At 36.4% G+C, this 27,474-nt stretch overlaps 1 protein-coding gene across 1 annotated transcript in view; it reads right to left on the reverse strand.

The window, feature by feature from the left end:
- tlk1a (tousled-like kinase 1a) overlaps positions 1 to 27,474 on the reverse strand; it is a 62,098-nt gene extending 34,624 nt beyond the window's left edge. Inside the window, exon 1 of the mRNA XM_052148566.1 lies at positions 27,233 to 27,474. The gene's annotated coding sequence lies outside the window, so the exon portion shown is untranslated. The remainder of the gene's footprint in view (positions 1 to 27,232) is intronic.

Consider the following 27,474-nt stretch of genomic DNA (forward strand, 5'->3'; position numbering starts at 1 on the left):
CAATGCCATGGTTCTCCCATTGAAGGTCTTCCCTCGATATTGCGGAGCACAGACCTCAAAACTGATGTGACCAATTTCAATAGTGAGACTTTTCTAGTTTAAAAGCGTTAAAGAGGAAGTCAAGTCGAACCTCTCAAACAGTAGCAGCCCTGACTTGCCAAACAGCACTGAGGAGGAAAAGAGCAACACTGTGCTATGCAGCAAAAAATAATTACACACCAGCACCTTTACAAATTTGTTTCAGGATTTTACATGAGTAAAAGTAACTGTTATATTTTGACAAAATGTTGTAGTTTCATATGAAATTATCTAAAAGGTAGAATCTATTAGACCTCATTTTATATCAACAGCGGCAGTTTTAATTAAAGTTTCAAGATGTGTTTCAGCTAGTATTTATTTTTCATAAATACATTCAATTATTATTATTATTATTACTATTATTTAAGACTAGCACACTGACCTAACCATGGTAATGAAGAGCCTTTCCTTCTGTGTAATATGTGTGCTCTGTTTGAAATTAGAAACAAACAGGATAATAATGGGCTCATATATGTAAATATGCTCTTACATTTTTTTAAAGTTGGGAGAGAAAACTTCCTGTAGATTTTGTTGTTGACGTCAACAACAATAATAATGTACCTTGATGCATGTCCTTGTACTCGAAAACCACGAACAAAACAATGCAACATAAAAGGAAATGCGACCCAGGATACATTAAATACAGGTTAGGTTTTTACTATGGCGGGTAGCCATGTGATTTACAATGTAAAATCTGTCCTGAAGTAAAACCAGTGAGACAAAGGTACAAACAGGAGCAGTCTGCCTACAGTATATGTTAATTATTAATACTCATGGACATTACATTTAATCTCACACAGCTGATGTTATTTTTCATGTAGTGGTTAATTTAACATGCTGTGCTAACATGTAAACTGCTTTAGTTATATTACATCTATTTAGCCAGGCATACACCCAATGTATTCTTCACCACACAATTAGGCTGCTTTAGTTAGGTCTGCCGGAACCTGAAACATTGATCATGACCTATAAATGGTATCAGACTCCACTGCTAAGTCTCTCTAAATGATGACGAATAAATGCAACCGGTGCCAGCCAAACATCACTACAGTCTATTGTAATGGACCTCAGAGGATAAACTAATGCCAACTCTAACCATAAGACATGGGATACTTCATATGACATTGTCTGAACCTTGGATTTAGGATAGACCACACCGAAATTACCAACCGGTTGAACTGCAAATCACCTCACTGATCTCTGCCAAAATTACCTTGGGCTAATGATGGACTACACTCTTAAAATGGAATAAGTAGACCATTAATAAATTACCAACAAAAGCTTTCATCAGCCAAATAACAAGGATAATTGCATCTATGTGAACTTCTGCAGTTAATCCAGGATGGATTTCAAAGACATTAATCATTAATCTTACAGTTCATACAAAATCTATGTTTAAACACTGACCCTTAACACTTAGTTTAATAATGTTGCACTATACATAAGTAATATTGGCATTATATTCATGATGTTAGCCAGAGGGGAACTGGCCCCCACAGTGAGTCTGGTTTCTCCCAAGATTATTTTTCTCCATTAAATCAACATCTTATGGAGTTTTGTGTTCCTTGCCGTTGAATCTTGCTCTCTTAGAAGCATTTCTCAGCAATTTCTTAAGCAATGAGTTTTTAAACGTTTTGTCATGAAAGGAGTTCAATTTGGATATGTGTGTCTCAAGATCCTTGCATTCGGTTCCAGTCTGTTGTGTACCGTCTTATTGAACAGCCCCTGGCCTGTGCTCATAGTCTGAGCTGCTTCACCACCGAGTTCAGCCGAATACCACTGCTATCTGTGAATATTGCTACCCTGCATACACTGTAATGATTGGACACTGTTTAATGATTGTGGCACTGTTGTACACTGTGATATACTGTGGCATCAGTGCAAGTGTAACACCATGTGGACTGTCTATTGAAAAGTCCCCCCCCATTTAACTTTTAATGAAATATTTGAGAATATGGACTGACTAAAATTTTTTATTTATTTATTTTATTCACATAAGTTGAAAATGGAATGCTCTTTTTTTATTTTAAATGTTTTCATTCAAAATGTGGTTAATTCATATGATATCGTACGACTTTCACTACAGCCAATGATGTCGCTGGACATCGTTTCCATATATTAAGCAACAATTACTTGTTTCTGTCACACTCAACAGCTTCCTATCATGTTTACACATTCTAATGATCGTTTAGGTTTAGATAAGGGATTTGAGTAAGGATTTGAGTTTTGTATATAGTACTAATAAGCATGTCCTTAACTCCTCAAGTCCGACACTCAAGCTTAATTCCACATTACATATCCGGGCATTTGCACGTGATGAAATCGTTCAAATTTATACGAACTTGTACGAAATCAAACGAAATAGCCAACTCTTAAAATATGTAAGGATGTTCATGAGAATGTGTTGGTATGGTTTATGCATTCAATGCGCCCCCTTGAGGACTAAAGAAACAATGTCAATTTAAAAATCATCTGACTTTAAAATTCTAATTATTCTTTTTTAAATATTTACGGTAAAAATTCGAATTTAGTTTCTCTGCCTTATTGACATCCCTAGTGCACGAATACCATGTTTGTAAGATCATATATTTTGTGGGGGCACGACATGCAGTTTATGGCATCCATCAGTTTGAGAAGCTTTTTTACAGCAAAACTAGTTATTAAAGGAGTGTCAGACAGAATCTGCAGAATGAATTCTGACAAATACTCTCCACAACACGTCTCAAATAAACTTTTGGATTGTGCATAATAACAGGAACATTGATCGCAGCAGAGGATTTTGATGGTGCATTAAAAGACTAAATGTAAAGAATTAAAGAGACAAAACATCTCAGAGAGCAAAACCTGTTAATGTGGAACTCTGCACAAATATAGTTTCCTATATTTATCGATTAATTATTGTAGCATTAAGATAAGTGTTTATTATTAAATAAAAAGAAAACTTTTTTCATCAGGGAGACAATTTTAAAATCTTCGAATAATTATTGCAGAACGAATATTCAAATAAAAGACTACTCGTACACGTTCCTACTAGCATCCAGGCCAATTGGTTTCTTAGAAAGCCTGACTGGAGTCACACAGCACACACTGGATATGAACTTGCAACTCCAGGTGTGGTAGTCAGCGTCTTTACTCGCGGAGCTTCCCAGGCCCCAAGAATCACGATTTGTAACAGAATCAATTTTATTTCCCAAGCCCTATAAAAAAAGGAATAAGCTTGTTCATATTCTAACTTCGTAAAGTCAAGCAAAATGAGAGAAAAAAGGTTTCATAAACAGTTCTATGTTAACTTGGTGTTTCACCGATAAATAAGCAAATATGCTTTAAAAACAGTCATTACGTTAAAACAATGGAGCCTTCAGTGTTGGAAAGAAACAACAAACGAAAAGATGGACTTTTTATTTCCTTTATTTTCCCAAGCGCGTGCGGTTTGACTGACAGGCTGCTCATGTGTGCGCTCGTGATAATGTGAATGGTATAAGTGCCAAAATTACACTCCAAAATGCCGTCTTGGTGAGGTACTAATGTAAACACGTGTATAAAATGTCGGACTTGAAGTATAAATGTAACACAACTGGGGCTGTCGATTTAACGAGTTAATTCAATGCGATTAATATGACAAAAAATAACACGTTAAAAAAAAAATTTACGCAATGTAACGTAGTTCAATGGGCAAGGAGGAGGCGAGAACCGGCTCCGAGAACCTTATAATATAAATAATAGTTTAATTGGTAAACAAACACACATGACGGACATGTCCGTAATCTATCTCTCTCTCGTCGCACCACCATCTGCCATCAGCCTTTATCCCTCTTGGAGGCTTAATTAGCCTAATAAGGGACTGGGTGTGTATAATTACAACCCCACCCTGCCCTCCACCCTGCCACACGCAATTAATCGCACCATAATAAGGAAGATTCCTGAGAAATGCAAGCTGTAATACCACCTGTTTACTCCAGAGGGTATTTCAGCTGTATGAGCAACGCACCATTTATACAGTGAAGAAGACAACCCACAACACAGACATGTGTTGCGTTCTTGCGTTCAAAACACTTGAACTAGTGCAAATGTGAACTAAGGGATCTCAAGATGTGTTTAAAGATTGAGTATTAAACTTTATTTAACTTGAAACAGTGAACTAAACATTTTATGTTTATGACACAATGCACCCGAGACGCTACACAAGCATGTCTGATGCAGGTGTAGATCGAAGGGTCTTTAAACAAGCCCTCATAATAAACCTCCAACTGATTGACAAATTCACTTGTGAATGCATTGTTGTGAACTGTATCCCAATGATTGACTTATGATCAATAATATGATAGTAAACAATACATTGTATTCTAAAGCTGCTATTCATATTGTCTTATCAATGATGAACTCTTCTACTTCAAGAATGTAATGCATTATAATGATCTGAATATTTGTGTGTGTATATATATATAATATATATATATAAATATATATATATATATATATATATAATTTTTAAATATTTAAAGATAACTATGTATAATTATATATTGATATAAATATGTATAATCTTTATATATTGAATAATTGTTATATGAGGGGCTTTCTCAGCAAATATTTGTATATGCCATTAATTAATCGGGACACCATGTAATTAATTCGATAAAAAATTGTAATCGATTGACAGCCCTAAACATAACACACCAGGCACTTTCTACTACAGGATTTCTGCAGGTTTGAAGGAATTAAATTCTTTAAATGACTTTTTAAGGCCAAATAAAATAAAAAATTAAGACCACTTTTGCACAATAATAATAATAATAATAATAATAATAATAATAATAAACACATTAAATAATTAATTAGCGGGTAAATACAAAACCACTGAGGCTACTTGGATGTCTCTGGACATGTTTTTTTTTTAAATATTTTATTGTGTATTTTTGTGTTTTCTTTTTTTTTTCTTTCTTTTTTTTATACAACATCAAAACTGAATGAATTCAATAAGAATGCATGTAGCCTAAAGTATTTAGCCTATATTGTAACCCTATACTTTAGTCACTTCCTTTCCAGCAAGCTGTGACACATTAGACCAATGCTTTGGCAATATAATGCTTATGTCAAACATGGAAGTGGTGGCAAAAACCATGCACAAAAAGTAAACTTTTATCGGATTACGTAGTTGAAAATTTATTCTGAGGGCTCTCGTTGACTGCTGTGGCTTCAAGCCATCAACAGAGCTGACTGAACTGAGATTATTTCAACTCACAACTTTGCATTTTTACATGTTTGTTATCAAGTAATTTCATTATAGTAATTATATTGCTAAGAATATGTTTGTATTCATGATGGTTTTGGGTCATACTTTCATTTAATCATCTAGTCTGTCAAATGTAACGCAACAGTAGGTGGGCTTTCTGCCACCACTTACTGCGCATGTGCTGACATTTTTGTAAATAAGAGGATTGGTCTATAGACCATATTCACAGTAGCGCCATGTTTGATTTTTGATGGGAATGGAAACGAAGCTGTGAGGGATAGACTTACCATTTCTTCAATGGAATACATGGTGTAATCTGTAAAAAGCTCCAATATCCCATCTGATTTTCCACCACTCGTGATGTTTTTTGTCTACCGAGTGTCCTTGAAAATATATTTTTCCAATGTTTTGTGTGCGAAATGATCCAAAAACACTTTTAAAATGCAGTACATCTCATCGATGTTGTCACATGTCTTAGCAATCTCTATACGTCTATCCCTTACATCCTTGTTGTCATTCTCGTCAAAAATTAACCATGGCCGTGCTGAGTGACTCCAGTCAGGTCTCCTAAGCAACCGAATTGTTCCGGTTGCAAGGGTGGGTAGAGTCACATGGGTTAACCTCCTCGTGGTCACTATAATGTGGTTCTCGCTCTCGGTGGGGTGCGTGGATGCGGAGAATAGCGTAAAGCCTCCACACGTGCTACATCTCCGCGTTAACCCGCTCAAAAAGCCACGTGATAAGATGTGTCGATTGATGGTCTCAGTTACGGAGGCAACTGAGATTCATCCTCCGCCACCCGGATTGAGGTGAGTCACTACGCCAACACGAGGACTTAGAGAACATTGGGAATTGGGCATTCCAAATTGGGGAGAATTATTATTTTTTTTTTTAAATATGGCCCTGCTATGAATAAGTTCTATTATGTGCTGAATAACATTTATATATTTATTTCTGGACGATACCTTTAACATGTAGATAAAGGGCAGTTCATTTAAAAATAACATTTCTGTCATTACTGCTCACCCTTGAGTCTGTATGAATATTTCTCTGCCATGGAACAAAAAAGGAGATGTTAAACAAATCGTCACGGCATCTTGTTTTTCATTCAATGTATGCTAATGGTGACTGAAACCTCCTAATATCTCCTTTTTATATCCACTGAAATATGAAAGTCATACAGGTTTGCAACAGCATGAAGGTAAGCGATGACAATTTTCATTTTTGTGTGAAATATCTCAAGTAAAAGTCAAAACTCGTCAGTTACCTTAGAAATGGGCGTTTAAAGTTGACAATAATGTACTGAAAATGTTAACAGATTAAATTATGAAAGAGAACTGTGCAGTATAATTAGTTATGATGTATATTGAAAACCATATTTATATACCATATATTAAATATAGATCATATATTTTCATATTATGTATATTATTAATATTTAGATAATTATATTATTATTGTTTTGTATATCATTACATCATGTTTAAAATTGACTGATTGAGATGGCAGAGAAAATACCTGTATATGTCAGATGGAGCTCAAGAGAGATGGAGATGAGAGATGTAACAGGTGTAACTCTGCAGCGGAGTAGTTCTGTTAGCTTTACAATTATTGTCAAAGGTAGTGTAAAATAAGGAAGCGCCACGATTTGAAAGGTGTCAAAAGACGCTCCAACCTCACGCGCTTGCAAATTGAAACACTCAGAGCTTTGTCAATTATAAGCAGGAGCGACACTGTTAGCGGATCACTCGCTTACAGAGATGCAAAATAACGGCATTTGCATTTCTGATTAATGGGTTTATGAAGGTTTATACATGTGTAACTTTGTAAGCTCAGTAAAAATGCACTTTACTGCGCGCGCCCACACTTAACTCAAGCGTCAGCTGCTAAATGATAGATGCACGAGTGCGCGAGAGAAGATTATCCTGCTTTAAGCATCTCCTCTATTCCCGCCCCAAAAGTTAAGACCTCAGCAAATGAAATTTTAGACTTTTTAAGGACCCGCAGAAATGCTGTAGTATTTCGTTATAATCAAACAATAAAGGAAACGGTACACCCACTCACTGCTCGTGACTGAATAAATTTAGAAGTTTAAAGAATTATCAATGTAGTACATTCATACAGTGAAAACCAGTAGTAGATTTCTGTCACATTTCATTTGAATATTTGATAATGCTTTTAAAATCTTTTAAAGCTGTCTTAATTTGTAATTTTGTTCTATTATTTTTCATTTGTTTATCTACTCATTGCTTTGATTTTGTTTCTTTGTTTTTATTTTATTACAGACTTGTCTTGAATTATTACTTGAGATCTTGAAACAGTACTTACAGAACATAATTAACAAATTAGTATTAGTATTATTATTTGTTGCAGTAATGGACTTGGTATCGAGTGTCATCAAATTTCACTGCCAGCTACTGAAATTTTGGTATCATGACAACACTGCTTGCATATCAATTGTGTGCGGTAGATCTTAAATAATAACATTATGACAAAGTAGATCTCATTCCCCAAGTAAGAGCATCCGTTTAAAGCGCTCCAAGTTCACTTTAATTTCAATTTTGCATAATTCCAAATGAGTTTGGCAGTTACATGTTAATATACAAATACAACTAATAAACCCCATGGTGCAGGGAGGAGATGCTAAAATGAGGAGCACATTAGGGTTCATTAAGATCTATGAAAAAAGAAGTTAACATAATATTAACAAATATACATTGAGGAAGACAACAGTGAAATTCTGCAGTACATCCAAACACAAGCACATTGATCTACCTCAGCACACCACCCCATCTCTGTCTACCAACTCTCTTTCACCCTCGCTTCTGCTCTCTCTACCAGACCCTGAGGGATATATGAGTGAGTGTTGCTGTGAGGGTCCTACGGGCATTCTCATCTGGGCGGTCTCCTCTGGACTCACCCCACTGTCATTATCTTGGTCTAATGAGCAGCCATTTCGGCTCATCTTCTGCCAGAGATAAAGCAGTTCGGTCCAGAAATTACACTGGAGCTCTGTCACTGGAACAAGCACTCGTATACCACTAAGAGCAGTCCACAGAACGCCATAACAGATCTTATGGGAAAGGTTGAAAGTGATTGTCTATAGAAGGGATGAACAATATATATCATTGGCAATGTAAGGGATAATCCACAGCTAGGTGTTCTTTAAAGTGGGTTAGTGCAAGTTGTGGTGAACCACCGGAAAGGCACCAAGTCAGCTGATTTTTAAATTGATGTTGTTTCCTTAATCCACAAGAGGGCACTATAAATACATAAACCATACAGCACCATTATATTTTTGCAAAGAACATTCCTGGCTGTTAAAAAAGATAACTGGAGATCAGTTTTTGCCCCATTCTTCTTTGCAGAACTGCTTTAGTTCAGCAAATTGGAGGATTTAAGCGTGAACTGCCCTTTTAAGGTCTTGCCACAGCCATGCTTGACCATAGGTATGATGTTCGTTTTGTGGAATTCTGTGTTTGATTTATGCCAGATGTAACGGGACACCTGTCTTCCAAACAGTTCCACTTTCGAATCATCAGTCCACAGAACATTCTCCCAGAAGGTTTGAGAAACATCAAGGTGCGTTTTTGCAAAATTCCGATGAGCCTTAATGTTCTTCTGGGTTAGCAGTGGGTTCGCATCGCCACACTTCTATGGATGGCATTTTTGGCCAGTGTCTTTCTGACAGCCATGAACATTGATGCTAGAGAGGCCTGCAATTCCTTGGATGTTGTCCTTGGCTTTTTTGTGACTTCCTGGATGTCATTGTCAGTGCTCTTGGAGGAATTCTGGAAGTTCAGGCACTTCAGGGAAGGTTCACTACTGTGCCAGATTTTCTCCATTTGGACTCTCACTGTGGGAGTCCCAGAGCCTTTGAAATAGCTTTGTAACCCTTCCCAGACTGATGTACTTCAATCACCTTTTTCCTCATCATTTCTGGGATTTTTCTGGAACTTGACATAGTGTGCTACTGAGAGACCATTTAACTAACGTCATTCTGCTGAAAAAGTTCTATTTAGTTCTATGTTGATTTGATTGAACAGGGCTGACAGTAATCAGGTCTGGGTGTGTCTAGTCCAGCTGAACCCCATTATGAATGCAGTTTCATAGATTTGGGGATTTATTAACTAAGGGGGCAAATACTTTTTACACACAGGCCCAGTTGGTATTGGATAACTTTTTAGTTTCAATAAATAACATTATCATTAAAAACTGTATTTTGTGTTTACTCAGATTGCCTTTGCTTTATGTTAGATTTTGTTTGAAATTTTGAAACAATTTAGTATGAAATATACACAAAACCAAGAAATCAGGATGGGGGCAAATACTTTTTCACAGCACTGTATTATTACATGCAAGCAATATCACAAAAACAAGTGTATTGAATATCAGGGGGCTTTGATTCAGCCATAGAAGCCTTGTGCCACAGGTAATAAGATTTTGTTTTTCATATACAGTATGTTTTAATTTAAACTTTGAAACTCTGTTGTGCAGCATTATATTTGACCAAACAAACAATGGCTATTTTTTATTGAATATATTTTATTTGACTAAAGCTTTATGTATTCATTTGATTAAACAATATTTAGATAATGTTTAATTATAACAAAACAACAAAACTTCAAATGGAAAATGCAGTAATTGCAACTGAAAGACTTAATGCAGTTCTTTTAAAGGTGCTGCAAGTGATTTAAGTGTTCGGAAGCTTAAGCTTGACTGAGGAGTAGAATTAGCCACGCCCCCTCATTCCAAAACCTCACCAGAGCAAAAGAGCAGCATTGATTTTTCCTGTGGCTGTCAAAATCAACAGTGGCACAATGGCGCCCTCAACTGACAAATTTATGAATCAAAGCCTCAGTGATCTGCTTCAAATACAACACTATGAGAACAAGCAAAATGATTGACAGGTGAAAAGAGTTAATGTCTACGGACACATTTTTGTTTGCTGTTTACAAAGTCTACAGCTGTCACAGTGACCGGTGAGATATCTCAGGACACTTATTACAAATATCTTTAAGGGAGAAGTACATTTTTTTGCATACATTTCCATGAAAGAACAAACAAAACAAAAAAAAACGCTTACAGCACCAAGTCCTTTTTTATGTGATTTTACCAGTAATGTCAGGCTATTTATTTGTTGCTGAAGTACCACTTTAGTATCAATACCGAGGTGCCAGAGCTGGTCTCATACCAAAGCCAAAATGTTGGTATCGGAGCAACTCTAGTATGAACAGGCATAAAAGTCTTGAAATATCTCAATACAGAGTAGGTAGAGTAGGCATATGAAATAAAACAGTGATTAAAAGTGACTGGAACTAGCTGTGCATTTATACAGTATATAATGTTTGTATAAATTGGTATTGCCAACATGAGCGTATTTGGGCATTGGGCTGATTATGCTGATTTTCAAAAGGATAGAATATCAGGGTTTACTTTTGACCAAACACTAGCCTATAAGAAAGGCTGGGTGAAAATTCGGATTAATTGCGATCTTCATTTGATTGATATTTGAACAAAAAGAATGTGGTTCTCATTACATTGATCTTGATGGACAACCACTGGTTCATCTTGTCATCAGGCAAAAAGGAAAAGAGTGTAGAGAAAGAAACTAAAATCTTAAAGATCTTTTTTCTTTTCTTCATTTCATTCTCCCATGCTGTTTGACTGACTGACAAGTGGAATTCCAGTGGGCCATACGTGCATGTGCATATCGCAGTTTTGGTAATGTGGATACATGCCAAAATAGGGCTGGGCAATATGGCCAAAAATATTAGTTAAATAATTGCGTTATCGTTATTTATCATGATGTACATATTTCATACCATTAGTGGGGAAATAAATGTATTCCACGTTTGTTAAACCTCAAGAATGAATGTAAATATAACTTGAAGTTCAAGTAGTACTCAAGTTTAGGATTTATAACCTTACATAAGTTGTGTCTCAACAATTTCATTGTCTTTAGCTGACTCTCCTCATGGTCATTAATTTTTACATTTCTGACAATGTTCTTCTGCCTGCTTTTTTCATTACGTCCACTGAAAGAGTTCTTGCCTGTGCCAAAAAATAATCTGATGTGACATTGCTATGGATCATGAAATATTTTAACTAAATAGGGCTGCATGACTATGATGAAAATCATAATTGACAATTATTCCGCTTGATATTTTAATTATGATTATTCATTTAAATTAAAATACTCTTTCTGGGGCAACTGCAAGCCATATTCTTTACATAGGCTACACATTCAAAACAAGCTGAGAATTGTTCCTGAATTTAATAAAAAAACAAGTGTTTTCAAATTTAGTTTACAATTTGAATAAATTATACAAATAAAGACTGCAACTCAAAAACACTAGAATACTAGGTTGTTGTTTCTGATTTGCTAATAGACTAATTTTGTCAAATTTTTTGTCTTTTCTTTTAAGTTGAAATTCTTGTTTAATTCCTGTTTCCTGTTAGTTTTGTAGTCCTTTGTGGTTTCATTTTATGATTGGTTTTACCCTGATTGTTTCCACAGGGGTTCCTCATTCCCTTGTTTGCCCCCTGTGTTTCCTTTGTCAGTCTTGGCATGTTTTGTTTGATGGTCTGTGCTTGGCTCCCTGTATATTCTGAGTTGGTTTGCTTATTCTTTGTTAATAAAGCTGCACTTAGATCCTCATTCCTAGCCTGCCTTGTCACAGAAAGACTGGCCTCAAATGGATCTAGCGGCTGTCCGAATTCTGCTAATTGAGCAAGGGGACCATCCAGTTGAGGATCATGTCTGTGAGTTTTTAGAGCTATCAAATTTAGTGCACTATCCAGACCGCTCTCTGGTGGTTTTCTTCCGTGACGATCTGAATAGTGCACTGAAGGAAATGATGCCTCCGGCTGATCCTCACTGGACGCTTGGCAAGTACGTCGAGAAGGCTCTGGAAATTTGAAATGATGCCATGTTATGATTACAAACCATGATGTTACAAAGAGAAGATTTATCATTACCTATCATTTATTTCAAACATCCCAATTCAATAAATCAATAGAATTAGTAAGAAAATGTCAATAAAACCAACAGCAATAAACAGAAATGAACAGGAATGAAGTGATAATTAATTTTGTGTGCAAACATAAGACTTAGAATAAACATTCTGCTCCCACCCTGAAGAGTAAACTTGATCGCAGATCTGTTTGTGTCTGCGTGTGCATGTGTGTAAACATACTTAGCGTGTACTAGGTATTATTGCCTAACCCTTTGCATTTCATTTGACAAATTCAATAAGAGATTCTCTCTTTTACAGTCTTACCTTTTCATCCCTGTATGTGATCGTTTGTGTGTATGTGCATTACACATTTTTAATAAGTTATAGTATCACCCCTTAATTTCTGTGCTTGTGTGTTCTGCATTGTGGCTGATTTATTGATTTTATTTGCCAAATAATACAAATAAATGCTCATTATATCCCCATTACTTTCCTATGTGGGGTCAAATTTGACCCCGGACATCACAAGTGCGAGTTTTTTGTCACACCACCACACAACCTCAGTCCAGCCCAATTGTTTGTGTGTGTGTGTGTGTGTGTGTGTGTGTGTGTGTGTGTGTATAGATAGCAAATGTAGGAAAAGTCACCAAATCGCATGCCACTGAGATTAAGGAAACCATGTGTTTTATGAAAACAATGCTCATAAGGACTAAATATGTTTTGGTCCTTATTTTCACCCATTCATTTCCCAGTGAGGCGTGACTTATTACTGTGGCCCCAAATTATTAGGACATTTTTAGACGCTTAAGTCACACCTAATGTCTAAATTTCATTGCATTAGATACAAAATATCAAACTAAGTGGCATCTACTATCAAATCAAGCAAGAGCTTTATGCTAACAAATTATGATTGAGCTACTACCCATTATTTATTTAATGGAAAGTCGGCATGTTGTTTCCTAGAGTTTCAGTACCCTAGAATATCCACATTATGCCGACTCACCGACCAAATGCCATCTCGTAAAAATAAGGAGCTCACACTAATGCCCAACACCACTTACTGTGGGGCAGTGTTTCGTATTTCAGAAAGCACAGACCAATTTAAGATAAAGAAAAAGTAAACATACGGATTTCACTGTGAGATCAGTCTGCGGAAACAGTGCAGTCCAGAAAAAGTCCTGACATGACCGATTCGAACAAGATTACAATCACAGAGAAGCTCTGGCAATTCTTACCAATAGTATTTGTAGATGCCTTACTAGCAGCTATTCCTATGGGCTGCGACACGTTGGCATGTCCGCCATATTGCATAGGTCAAGAGCCGTCCATCAACACATGAAAGTAAATTGACATGATACGGCCTATAACAGTCTGGAGTCTTTTCCAGCCAACTTTCATATTATCAGACTTACCATAAACATTGGGCAATATTTTAGATGATATAAAAATCCCTGACATCACTTCTAATACAGGGTAGAGGACTAAAATAAAGTCCTCTACAAATGAATAATTCATGGCAAACATACTGAAAATTAGCACCCTGTCTGTCGGTCAACTCAGCGGTTTGAGACTTCTTTTCAATTCACTTGCATTCAACTAGGTCTCAACTAGGTTGACCGTTCCAAGATGGCACCGTGGTTGACGTATCCAAACCAGCAGAATGGGGCATCTACGTATGTATATCAATGATTGCTACACTACCCGAGGCCCCATATAAAATCCTGTCCTATTAGGGCTTTAAACAGCAATAAAGTCTTTCAAGAACACGGTTCACAGCTCGTTTTGGATGTGTAGCCTACGTGTAGAATTTGGCATGCAGTTGTCTCGCATAAAACAGGCCTAGGTATTTGAATGTAAATTCTAGAAATCAAAATTAAATCACAATTAGACATACAAGGCAATGCAAAGACAAAGTGGATGTACAAAACACACACATACCTTTTTTCTGTCCCTTTCTAGAAGAACAGAGCCAGAATAAGGATGGAAAAACACAACAACCTCAAGACATGCAGGATCAGAGGGAGGGAGACAGAGTATGCACGACTACTGTACGATGTACACAGATAAAAACACAAAGATGAATTACTGCATTATAGTGTGTGAGCACAGTATACAGTGTTATGCTGAGAGAATGAAGGTGCCCATACTAGAAATTGCTTTAGACACCACAACACTTCACATTTCAAACGTCTAGGGAGGTGTGAGATTGTATGGACCTGGTCTGCAGTGACACAGCATGCTGTGACGTCGTGTCACACAATGAGAACATGACATTTCACCCAATAATCATGTACAGTCAGTCTAATAACCCAAATAGTTCTCAAAGGACAACTTTCTCCAAATGACAAATGTGTTTTATGAGGAGTTCACTATAGACCATTTCAAGCATGTAAACAATAACAAGGAATTTGAACGCAAATTTTCCTGCAGCACTTACGGTATCATTAACGGATCCTTTAGGGCTCCGAGTTAACATATTTTCCTCAAATAACATCAAACGTTTACCTGAAGTGACTTATCCAGATGTGTTGTTGATACTGAGCATCTACCCAAGAGAGGTGATGAAAATGTATCGTAGAAGCTCACAATAATTTCCTAAGCGGACAGCTCGGGAATGATCACTCCAGTTATAACAAAGTCTTTATAGGCAAGTCAGTTCACTTGGTAGACATCTTTGGAACACTGTCCGGCAGCTATTTTTCTATGTTAACAAGCGGCATAGAAGTGCAGCTCCAATCTTGAATGGGAAAAGAAAAAAATCCTCAAAACTGTTGGTCAAAATTACGATCAAAGGAAATATTTCAAATCAGCAGTATAATCTGACAACACTGGTATCATATTATGTGCTTCTTCGCCTCAGATTAAGCAAATATAATAATAGTAATAAATTCCGGCTTGAACAGCTAATGGGCATTCTTAAGTTGATTGACATGATGTCTGTTTCTGCAAGGTGACTGACTCGTTTACCTGGAAGGCGGGACTTGCTTTCTCCAACTAATGACCATTGGGACCTACAATTTCTCACATTAATTTTAATTGAAGTGTCCCGTCTCTGCTAAATAGTCTCTGGTTATAATCGATGAAGCTGTTCAATGAAGCTGTCTGCATGACCGGTGAACAAGGTAAGGATTTCTTTTTTTAATTATTCAAATACTTTTCTTGTCTCTTTATTCTGGATAAAAGAATCTGCTAAATGACTACATGTCAAAGTAAATGACTTGTGGAGCTTAGTAATCGTGTAAAAGTCACTATGAATGAAGCACCTTGCACTGTTGTTTTGAATGAGGGTGCATTCTATTAATAAGTAATCATCCGTATGGACTTACCATCCACTCAGAGCTTTGATAGGCTAACAGTAATTGTTATTGGAAATTGTCTTTGAAGCGATATTACAGCATGACTATCATGATTGTTCTCCCTTCAACATGCCCTTCGGATGGTAATTTATCCCGTTTTGAACACACAACTAGCAGGAAATGTTCAAGGAACAAAAAAAGTCAGTTGCTTAGACCTTCTTGAAATGTCTACAACACTTACTGTAATTAAGTAAATGATAACTGTCCAGGAAAGACTCCCATCCACTCAGCCACTAAATTAAATCAGGGCAGATACAGACAGTGTTAGGATTCGTTAATTCATAAATATGACAGCCTATTTATTCAGTGTTACTTAGTGGGAGAGAAAACAAGAGAGAGAGAGAGCAAATTTGTCGACAGCCGATTAAAGTGTAAAAGTAAACAATTTCTCAATTCTGACACTCTGCACATTCTTTCAGACTTCGTCACATTTCTTTCAAACATAAATTGGCTTTATTTAGACTAGTGGTTGACCGATATGTGTTTTTTAATTGCCGATGCGATATCCAGAGAGCAGGGTGTCCAATAGGCTGATACAATGCCGATATATTACACAAATGTAATATAGTAAATAACAAACATAAAATTGCTAAAAAAAAAACTAATGATAATAATTGATAAACTCTTATTTAGCACTATATTTACTCAATTTCACAGAAACATATATGTTAATATATTAGGTAGAAGGAAATAACAGTACAGACAGTAGTCCAGCAACCTTAGATGGCATGTCCATGTTAGCAAAAGCATTTTCTCCAAAAATACCAAATCAAACCAATTGTACATACAGTGAATAGTGAATATGACATTTACTTACAGCACTTTTACTGTGAAGTTGCTGTCACGCACTGGTGTGGATCCAGTGCAAGAAGCGATCTCCTGACAGTTTAAATGTCCTGGATGGCCTGCTTGGATTGTCACGGACTGACCATCATGATTTGTGAATCAGAGGAACTTTTGATCCTGATCCGGAAGATTTTGATTCTGGCTGATAGAATACACACTTCAGAGGGAGATATTAGATGAACGCTCGACAGGAAGAAAACGCTGGATTTTCGTGAGGATCGTGAATTACATCTGTTTAAACGAGATATGTGCACATTTGCAGATGGTATATGATATTAGTTTGATTGGTATTTGCCTTTTCTCATTAGACAAGACAGTTCAAATTTACAGGAAACTGTTGAGGAGAGAGAGGGAGAATAAAACAGGCGAGCACTTTAACAGTATGAGCTCAAACGCATCTGCCACGGCTCTGATATTCGGACCGTTTAAATATCACTGTATTGCACACCGGTTTATTATTGTAGTAACACAATGGCACGTAAAAACAAAATGAACCGTGACTGGTCGTTTACATGTCTCAGTCGCTTCACATGCAAGCAGACGATTCTCAGCACCCTCAAGAAACAAATCGCCTGATTTAAGCGGGAGCTCCAGCTCCAATTATTCCACAACAAGAGGGATTCTGCATTTATTTATTTTGTATAATTCCCCTCATACTTGCACTCTATATCACCTTGAAAAGTATAGAGAGCATCTGGACTGTGAGCTGTGTAATTCGGAATAGGTTATTTATACACAGATTCTAGAATTAAAGTTTGATACAAAGACAATTTTATTGATTTGATTTGTTCATCTGTTTGGATTGGTTTAACAATTCTCAGCTAAACGTTTAAGTGAATAAAAGTGTGTGGGAATTCCCCACATTATGATCATGGAACATGCAGGAATAAGGCGGTCACAATTAAGAAATTTGGCTGATGGTTAATTGTCAAACAAATAATTACGATTATGAGGATTAACTGGCTTTCACTATTAATTGTCACATACATTGTCATATTTCTTTAAGTGCATGTGTGCTTCGTAAACCTTAAGAAGTAATTTTAACATATTTAACTTCAAATATATAAACCAAAAAAATAAAATAGGGAAATATGGGGTCTGTCCGACGCGAAGGCTGTTCGATAAGTTAAGTATCTTAATTATGCAGTCTCTTCAGATATCTGTTTGTCCAAATTTTAAGGTAGCTTCATATGTATCCTCCTCCGGGTAGGCAATCCCAGAATACACCGCAATGAGCTCGGCAGAGAAATAAATCCAAGATGGCGAATAAGTCCACTCTCTCTCTCCCTCTCTCATGCAGCTGTCAGGAGCACCTGTTGAGTTTAGTGTGAACATGCACAGTGAGGAAGTGCTTTGTCACATAGTTACTGAACTAAAGATGTTACAGGTGTATAAACTTTCTAAACCTGTTCATTCGAAATGCAAATGCGTTATACCGCATATCCGTAAGCGAGCAATGCAATAAAATAATCGCTCCCATTTATAATTAACAACATTTTTAATATTAGTTAACAATAGTGTGATTTTTGGAGAGATTTATAGTTGTAACCGAATGCACTGGGTGGCGCTGTTAAGTGTGGACAAGTTGATCACATTTGTTGAGCAAACGGTTCTGTCAGTATGTTCAGATGGACACCAAAAAAGTGGGCTATTGTGAGAATGTGGCTTACTGTGAGAAAGCTGGGTTCCTGTTTAAATGTACTGGATAAGCGGTGTACACTTTACTCTCGCATATGTGCAGCTCGTCAGAAAGCAGCATCACCGTAGCAATGTTATCCTCGTGACCCTTCTGTAAACAACAAACATGGCATCCAAGAAAGACTATGCTAGCTGAGGTATGGGATATTCCATCATTTAAACTGGTGTGTTTAGTCTACTTCATTAGCGTTTTTTTCTTCGCTTTGCGTGAGCTTAAAATGCTTTAAATGCTTTAATTCTGTACTTTTCTGTTTTCACTCTGGCTAGTTTAAACGTATAAATAAAAAAAACACAGGACATGATATAAGCTTGTTTTGATTATAATTAGAAGCTTGTTTTTTTTTAAATTGTGACGCAACCTTTATGACTAAAATAATATTTACAACGTCTCTTTCTCATTAATTACCTTCATTTAAATAATAGAATATTCAAATAGTCCTTTTTTTTTATATTCGAATACCAAATTTTTGATGAATGCCCATCCCTAATTTTATAATTTTGAAGCCTTTCAAATCTTGGCGTTCTCTCAATAGTCATAATGCAGCACATCTTACAAAGAAAGGCAGAAATAGCAAAAATGCTTTGTGTACCAGCTGCATGGTGAAGAGAGACACTTAAACACCTGTTACATCTCTCATCTCCATATCTCTAGAGTTCAGTCCAGGGTCAGAAATTAACGGGGGATCTCTAATCAGACGATTATTTAATAATCATGACAGGCCCCCTCTAGATTGTATAGGCTTGGTCTAAAAGACAAGCCCACCTGCTGGCGATGCCAATCAGAAGATGGGGACACAACACATGTTTTTTGGTGGTGTGTTAAGATCCAAGAATTTTGGTTGAAGGTTCAGAGATTTATGTGTGACGTATTAGACACTCACATTTCTCTTTGCCCCAGACTCTGTATTTTAGGCGATGGGGTGGTCATTAATATAGGGGATAAACATATAACAAATTGGGTCCTGACCAGTGTTATGGTTGGCAGAAAGATTATTCTTAGGGGATGGAGGTCGGCTGGACAGCCCTTGTTTCGAGAGTGGCACACAAAGCTGGGCAGGGTGGTGGCATTTAAAGGAATGTTGTATAGAAGACTAGGTAGCATGGATAGATTTAATAAAAAAAATGGGGCAACTATTTAGTCTTTTTGGAGGGTTATCTGGGAGGAGTAGTGGAGGAGATTTAATGTATGATTTTATTTTATTTGATCTATTCTTAAGTGTTTCCTCTTTTCTGTTTTTAAATGTAATATAATCGTGACAGGCCCATGCACGAATGAATAAAATTGTGCGCTACTTGCAATCCCGCATTAAATTTCAGGACCTGTTAGATCATTTTCAACAGCAGAATATGAACGTTTTTAATAACTGACACAGGCCTATGTTACATCACTTTGAGAGTCAATATTTTTTTGTTACTGAAGTTTTAATCAGGCTACTTGTTCCATCGGCAAGTGAACTTTTCTTTCCCTTACCCCCTTCAAAAATCCACTTGTCCAAGACAAGCGTTTATGTCGAACCTTGATGTGTAGTCCGATCCTCAAACAAATTAATCTTATGGTTCTTTTGAGTCTTTAGTGTGAAACATGCAGCATGACCAGTGTAGTCTGCTTGCTGAACGAAGGACTAGAGTCTTCCGATTCCTATACCTAATATTGATAATTGTTGGTTGTTTAAAAAAGTGGCTCTGAAAAGTTGATCCTGAGAAAGGACAGTTTCTTTGCAGATCCCACTTTGTGGTTCAATATTTTGTATTTCATGCAATGATGTTCAGACATTTATGTGTGACTTCAGTTGCATAAGACTTGTCACTGTAAAATACGTATTGTGTATTTGTTGTGCTCTGAATGGGACTGAAACAATGGCATAAAAAAAAATTCAACCAGATCTCTGTAGCAGACACTGCTGTATAAAGCCCTCTGGCAGCAAAGTGTCTGGCTGTATTCCTTTAACCAGACTTATTCCTCTCTCTCTTTGGAGGATCAAGAGCCAACATGGACGACCAGTGCATTCTCACTGACACAAAATGGCAGTGCAAAGATCAGTGGTGTTATCAGGCCTAGGCATAAACAGGACTGCAGGGGAGGTGTCTATTTTGAGCAGCCCAAGACTCTGTGGGCATAATATTAAAGTCGAGAGTGCTTAATAATGAGTTAATACTTCAAAACAACAGATCTGGGGGAGATACATCTATGCAGATTCAGTTCAAAAGCATCATCCAGACTTCATAACATTTTCACAACAGAAAATACCTCAAGCACAAGGTAAATCTCTATGTCCCCCTTTCTCTCTCTAGTGAAGAGACATAATTTCCTTCACATTTTGCAGGGGTCTCCTGCTCTCTTGGGCCCCTGCACATGCAGGCGGGTGAACCCTTACAATGCAGGGATGTCATTTTAGCTCTCTGCTCCTCGCTCACACCGTGTCCACCTGTTTCTTGCACAAACTTGCAGTGTCAATCAAAAACATCCACTTTTAAGTGTATGCAGCCAGTTTAACGGTTCAGCCAGAGACTGAAACTAATGTACGGTATATTCACATCTTGTACAATCTTTCAGTAAATTTCTCAAAGTAAATCAAGAATGATTAGTCTCAAGCCCTTTCGACATCCAATCTTAGAAAACCCATTCTTAATTCAAAAATGGAATTTCAACCAGCAAAAACTGCAACTGCGTTTTCACACATAGAAATTCACAACTATCTGTCATTCACTTCTGTTCAAAATGCAATTACAGATGTCTTTAATAAAAAGGAATATTCCAGGTTCAGTACAAATTAAGCTCTATCGACAGTATTTGTGGAATAATGTTGATTACCACAAAATATAAATTTTGACTCGTCCCTCCATTTCTTTAAAAACTCAGAGGGCCTTACAATGGATGTGAATGGGGCTGATTTTTGGAGGGTTTAAAGGGATAGTTCACCCAAAAATGAAAATTGTCTAATTATTTACTCGCTCTCATGATATCCCAGGTGTGCATGACATTCTTTCTTCACCAGAACACATAGAACAAAAATATAACAATATCTCAGATCAGAAGGTCCTTAAAATTCAAGTGAATGGAGATTTCTCTTTTGAAGCTCCAAAAATCACAGACAGTCAGCAGAAACTTTATCCATATGACACCAGCTGTTAAACTAATGTCTTCTAAAGCGACACGATCACTTTGTGCAAAAAAATATCCATATTTATGTACTTTTTAACTATAATCCAACACTTCAGGAGAGGGTGGATTCCAAGCAGTCTCTCGTGTGATGTATTTGTGTTGCCATGATACTGACAGAATCTCACTTTCTCCTCTCGGTTGAGACATCCAGGATAAGCGCATAATCGCACCATTGTGAGTAAAGAAACAGATAATAATAGATCTAAACCAAAATCAACCAAGCTACTGTACAGCATTCCTCCTTCTCACTTGTAAACAGCGCTGTTCTTCCGGCTGTGGAAGAATAGAGTTAAAGTGCCTAAATATTTATCTTTTTCAGATCGCATTGCTTTAGGAGACACTAATTTAACAGCTGGTGTTGTATGGATAATGTTTATGCAGACTGTCTGTGATTTTTGGAGATTTAAAAGAGAAATCGCAATTCACTTGCATTTTAAGGACCTACTGAGCAAAGATATTTTTCTTCAAATGTGTTCTGATGAAGAAAGAATGTCATACACACCTGATATATGAGGGTGAGTAAATAATCCAAAAACTTTTCATTATTGGGTGAACTATCCCATTAAAAAGGCAGAAATGTGAAGCTCATAATTTTATAAAAGCTTCTACATTAAATATTCTGTTAAAACTCATGTATTATTAGAGTCATTAAGTTGTTTATATCATTGTTTTATGGCGGACTAATAAATTACCAGGATTATGCCATAAAATGTAACTTTACACAGAAAAGGTTAGTAAACGATTTTTTCACAATAAATTGGTGTTCAAACATATTGTTTATGTCTTGTGTCTATACTTTTGAAACAGTGAGTATTTAAAAGTTTACAGATTGGCCCCATTCACATCCATTGTAAGTGCCTCACGGTAATCTTGATCTTTGCATAATTTTTCTTTAAGAAAATGAGGTACAAGTTACAATTATTTTGTGGTAATCAACATAACACCACAAATGGAGTGGTGGTGGTGTAGTGGGCTAAAGCACATAGCTGGTAACCAGAAGGTTGCTGGTTCAATCTCCGGAGCCACCAACATTGTGTCCTTGAGCAAGACACTTAACTCCAGGTTGCTCCGGGGGGATTGTCCCTGTAATAAGTGCACTATAAGTTGCTTTGGATAAAAGCATCTGCCAAATGCATAAATGTAAATGCTGTTGATTGAGCTTCATTTGTATTGAACCCGGAATATTTGGGATAGTTGAAATTCCAAATAGACCTACATATACAGTAGGCTTACACCGAAAACTCATATATATATATATATATATATATACACACACACACACACACACACACACACACACACTGTATATGTATATACACACACACACACACACACACACACACACATTATATATCATTTTATCCACATGTAAATAAAACACTTCATGGTTTTTAACTGTAGATTCTAAATTAACCGTGATATTTTTAAATCGCAGTTAATAGTGAAACTGTAGGATCGTGGCATCCATGTACTTCTTACTAGTAAAATTTATATTTTTACATATCAACGATTACTAGGGATGGGACTATATATAGAATTTTTATATATCATTAACCAAAAAAATGGCGAACCATATTGAGGTAAAACTCGATATTTCAAAATTTGAAACATTGTTTTCTGTCTATTCTGTGATCATAAATGAAATGACGAGTCAAACATCATAATTTCTCTAAATTGATTTTACCCTACTGAACTTTTGTTTTTACACCATTTCAAAGTGCTTAAGATTAAAACAACATTTTGTCTGTGTAATGTGTGTCCATCAAAGATGTGATCCCACTCTCCACTTTCAATGAATAACATGTCTTTTAACATCTTTTCTGTTCCTTACAGTCAGATTAAGTAAAAATAAATATACATTTTAATCACAAATAGCACAGATGTGCCAAGAAACCGAGACTTCTCTCTTGAACTGCAACACCTGTGCGAGTCTATGTGATAAAAACCACTTGACTTGACTTGATGCATGTGAAACTCTTAAAGTGACAGTACCATTATAGCGCTTATACAAATGAATGTAAACTTGTTATGTTATTACTTGTAAACTGTACACATTATTTCAAACATTGATAGCCAATTCAACATTATAAAATGTACAATTTCAAGAAATAATATTAATTGATAGAAAGTAGAATTGTTAAATTTTTAAAAAGTTAAAATGTAATTATATCAAGACACAAACATGTTATTAAAATAAATGAGATATATATATATATATACACACACATATACACATACACTTTCACATACTTTTTCAGGAAAGGTTGTGTTCAGTTCTGTTGATTGTTCTGCACCTGATCAGCCTGAATGTAGCCCAATATTTTTGAAGGCTCATTTGTTTACGATCTTTTCTTATAGTGAAAGGTATATGAGAAACACTTATTTAATTTTTTAAGATTTATATTGTGTATTAAAAGAACTTTGTTTTGATGAGAAATTATAATGTGGATTTTGTGTAAAAAAAATTTAAAAAAAAACAACACACAATTTTCTGCTATACTTTGTAATTTAAGTGTTTTCAAATCGAGATAATATCGAATCGTGAACCTTATATTGTATTTTGTATCTTGAGATAACCCTATCATCCCATCCCTAACAATTACATTGTCACTTGTGCAAATATCCATTACTGATATCAACAACTGAATTGCAGCTAGTAAAATGGTCACTCCACAATGGATCCAGTCTATTGTTACTAATATAACTATTTGTGAAGAACCCTTCACTGTTGCCTTTAAAGTCACATGAAATCAGAATTCACTTTCTTGATACACATTGTTCATGATATTCCAAAGAAATACAATTTGGGTTCCTGATGTTTAATAAAATGTAATAACTTGCTCCGCCTCTAAAAAGACCTTCCTTTTAGCTGATGTCTGAAGACACACACACACACACACGCACACACAAAGGCTTGAAGCTCAATTCCTTTATCTCCACTTTCACATTGACACTGTGAAATGCACTCTGTCTGTGAAGCTCAATAAAGAAGAATATCGTTTTCTGCACCCCTGGCTCCTGGTGTGTCATCTTTACTTTTAACTCACGATACAACACCCTCATAAGTACATTTTTCCATGTGTCATATAGTGATGACTTTTCACAATCCAATCGATTCCTAATTGATAAAGTCAAGTCTTTTCTAATGGATAAAATTAAATTTAATACATCATATTCAGTGCTGAATAGAAATATTGATTTTTCAATTCAATGTAATCTTTATTTGAATGATCCCGATAGCTGATATTGAAATATCCAAATCTTTACTTTTACATTAAACCTTATTTAAGTTTTTGGTTGCATTTACTTTCATATTTTCCTAATGTACCACATTAGAAGGTTAATTGTAGAATTTACAGCATAGCTGAGACAAAACATATTTTGTATGTGTGCAAAATGAACATTAAAACTGAAATGTATACAAATAAATCAGAATCTACTCAAATCGTGAAATCTGCCCCGTTTCAGATTTTGCTGCAATATCGTGGAAAAAGAAATGGGATTCATCCCGGCGTCTCTGGTGTGGGAGGCCGGTGTGCTAACAAGGAGGCTAAAGGCTATACAGCCTCTAGCGTCAGCCTCTTGTGTACCTCTTGAGGCCAGGGTAGTGAAGTTTACACACTGTACAGCTACCTACCAGCTGGCTATCATTACACTCACCCCCTTAAACCTCACTCCCATCTGGGTCATGGCACCACTGCAACCTGTATTGCTTGACCCACTCCGAACGGGATTCAAACCGGCATCTCCGGTGTGGGAGACGGGCACGCTAACAAGCAGGCTAAAGGCTACAGCCTCTAGTGTCAGCCTCTTGTGCGCCTCTTGAGGCCAGGGAAGTGAGGTTTACACACTGTACAGCTACCTACCAGTTGGCTACCGTTACACTAGTAAAATATGTTGCGAATGCATCTTAATGTTATCTTAAAGTTAGTGATGAAATCTGTGGCTGATCCGATCACAAACTTTTCTTTAACAATCAGATCAGACGATATTGATCTGATCATCCATTTTCAAAGTGCTCTTTAAGTTATAAGCTGCATTTATGCCCCACACTGTAAATATAACCAAGCAGATTTATTATCTTCTATCCTTGCAGTGCAACACAATCAGAGCAAATTAGGAATATTTATTTCTTCAGTTTAACAGCTCTTGAGAGGCTCTAACCTCAACATTTCCCTTGGGGAATATCACTTCTCTTTAGACTCTTTGCAATGAAAACAACACATGCAGAAGCAAAAGCATGGAAAAGAGTATGGAGAAACAATCTCTTTAGGTTTGGTGACAGACACAAGATGACAACTGGCCAAAACATCAACTTTATCCTAAACACATGTGGAAGAGGATGACACCTACAATGTAAAAAAAAAAAAAAAATGTGGTTGCCAGAATAAATATGTAAAAAATACAGTAAATATGTAAACAATTTTACTGAACAACCATCAAAAACTTAATATTAACCTTCTGAAACTGTAAAAGTCTGCTTTTAACTTTAAAGGTTTTGTTAATCACCGTAACAATTACTGAAGAGCACATGATGACATGAAGAAGTTCATCAATAGTGTCTCTTCCAGGAGCAATGACCAATAAACATGTAGAGACAGCGCTCAGTGTCACTCACACAAACACTAAACACCATCAGGATAACACATGTGAAATTTAAATAACGCAGTAAACATTAACTTAACTATACATTAAATATAAAACAGAACACCCCAATGTACGTAACTGATATTAGAAATAAGAAGAAACATAGCTATTCCCATAAAATATAATGAAATATGATGGGTCATGCAGGGGATTGTGGGAATGCTGATTATTGTTTTTTACTGTAATTTTAACAATCATTTACTGTAAAAAAGTAAATGTATTCTCTTGTTAAACAATGTACATTTTTTGCATTAATTATACAGGGAAATCATACTTGTTACATCTAAAAAGATTAATTTGTACAACATTTTAATGTAAAAACTACTTTATTGACTTTCAAAATATATTAAAAAAAATGTATTGTATATTTTACAGTTAATATTCGTAAATCAATTAACGTTTTATTTCTGTAGCATTTTTACAGTCTTTTACTGTTAAAATTACTGACTTTTTTTAAGTGTAAAAACCAGTGATCTATAATCGTATACAGTAAGAACAGTAAGCAAACGACCAAGCCCAAACTGATGTATTTCTTTCTTTCAAGAGTAACACACATCTGTAATGTGCACTGAAACATTTACTCCATGCAGCAAGATGTAATTTCCACATCTCTCAAAATAACAACAAGAACACTTTTTGAAGTGGATAAATCAAGCAAAGCATGTACATACGTGGTCGAAAACAGCTAAACAAATTATTTCGCTGCATGAGTGACCCTGTTTTTCATCAGACATATTCACATGAGTCTCCAAGTGTCACTTATGTTCACTGAAACCTTCAACTACTGACAACAATCTCCACTTTCCAAAAGCAGTCATCACATCAGCAACTATCACCCACAAATAAATGCATGTTTTGCAGCAATAATAGTCAGTTAGAGTTTTTTCCCTCTTATTTTGATTTGACAGAGACAATACAGAGCAGTTGCACTGTAATACTGTATGAGCATAGCATGCTAAGAGGATAATATGAGGGTGCAGTACATGAGCTTAGCATGCTACCTAGCCGAGCTGCTAATGTGCTAATACGTTAGCCAGTTAAATGGCTATGGTATACGCTTAGTATGCTAGCTACAAAAGAAGCTAGCATGCTACAGTATGCTGGTAGTATGCGAGCTAGGTAAGAAACTAACCAGCCAAGAAGCTAACATGCTAAAAGGCTAACGCGACCGCAGCCTGCTAAGATCATACTGTCACTCGCAACCCAACACTTTTCAACCCAAACTCTTCAAATACCAACTGGTACACTGTACCTTCTCTGGCTGGTGCGAACGGCGCGCCGTGAGTGTGTGACAGCGGCTCCGGGGACGCGCTCGAGAGCCGCTGCTACTGCTGGAGCCAAGATGGCGCCCCGTCCAAACTTCCACTGTTACTTTGCGCACTCATACAGTCACTTCAGAGCAAATCATCAATCAGCTGTCCACGCAAACGACATCAGACAGACTGTGGGAGGTTAAGTGAATGATGATGTTTTTAGCATTGGGGGAGGAGGAGC

The sequence above is a fragment of the Xyrauchen texanus genome, chromosome 18 (assembly GCF_025860055.1).
Source record: "Xyrauchen texanus isolate HMW12.3.18 chromosome 18, RBS_HiC_50CHRs, whole genome shotgun sequence".
In the NCBI taxonomy this organism is placed as follows: Eukaryota; Metazoa; Chordata; class Actinopteri; order Cypriniformes; family Catostomidae; genus Xyrauchen; species Xyrauchen texanus.